The sequence below is a fragment of the Entamoeba invadens genome (assembly GCF_000330505.1).
Source record: "Entamoeba invadens IP1 unplaced genomic scaffold scaff_1105074724991, whole genome shotgun sequence".
Lineage (NCBI taxonomy): Eukaryota > Evosea > Mastigamoebida > Endamoebidae > Entamoeba > Entamoeba invadens.
This window is the reverse complement of record NW_004440335.1, coordinates 596-2,008: the sequence shown is the minus strand read 5'-3', so window position 1 is coordinate 2,008 and position 1,413 is coordinate 596.

The following is a 1,413-nucleotide window of genomic DNA, read 5'->3' as shown; positions in this document are numbered from 1 at the left end:
AATTTGTTATTTAAGAGCAATAACATTATTTGCTAATTAAATAACAAATTTGCATTTATTTTTGTTTTTGGAGATGCAATTGAATAAAAATGGAATTTTCATCATTTTATCGTGTCCTTTTTTATTAAAAATAAAAAAATAAGAATGGCAACACTATACCCAATAGTGATTACCTATTGGGTAGGTAATTACTACAATTTTGAGTAAATCAATATGTTTTCTATGATCGCAAAGTGTTTAAAGACTCCCAGATCATTAAATTAAAAGTTAAAATAAATAATATACTTTGTTGTAAAACTTTGTCCAAGTCGCCAACGTGAAACCGTTTTTTACCACCCTCACCCTGTTTACCAAAATAAAATATTTGCCGTTATTTTTTTTGAAGGAAGTCCATTTTTCAGCTACTGTTTGTGCGTCCCCATGTCACTCACTTTCCTTGTCCGTACTGTGTGGACGCGGATGTGGTTCCCCAACGCTTGCGGGGGGGGGGGGGGGTCAGGGGGATCCGCGCCAAGGGAGGAATTGGAAAGTGGTTGAAACGGTGCACAAACAGACTGTTTGAGTGCGGCCTTCAGAGCCTTCTTTTCAATGCTCCGTCTCACTCGGTTTCCACTGACTCGAGGTGAATTTTCGGCATTTTTTGAATTCGGGAACCAGACCTAATATTTTCAGTTTCCTATTTACTATAATTTTAATTAAAATATTATTAAAAATAGTAAATAAATTCTATATTTAGACGGTGTGAGGGTGGGAAAATATTTATATTTTGAATATGATTCCTATATTTTCCAATTATTATTGACCAAAAATCTTAGGACAACGTTTTTCAACTAATTTTATAATTATTTAAAAAATTATTCTTTGTACATAGTCAGTCCAACAACATTATCTGGTATTTTTAGGACCAAACCAAGTGGATAATTGCGGGAAATTATTATAAAACCCATCCCATTGTTCCAATTATTTTCATATTTTTGTGTGTTTTTTCCCAATTCCCATTTTTTGTACAAAAAATACAACCATTTTATTTTGATCAAATAACGTTTCCAAACAGATAATGTTGTTGAATATGACTCTATATCGTTTATTTTAATGGTTTAAAAGTAATTACAAATAATAAAAACCACAAAATTTATTTAATAAATATATGTTTTTAATTAAACTATAATATCATTTAGCACTTAAATATTACAGTTAAATTTTATTGACCTTTTCAAGAATAAAATGTTAATTCAAGTTATACCGATTGTGTAATGGTCATTTCACATACTATTTTGAAATAAACTTGTTTAAAACTTAGGATTGAAAATGAATAACAAAACTAAAACTAAATACAAAAAATCTCAAAATGGCACCCTTGTCATTTTTATTACATTTCCTAAATTCGAAAAAATAAAAAAAACAAAAATCGTA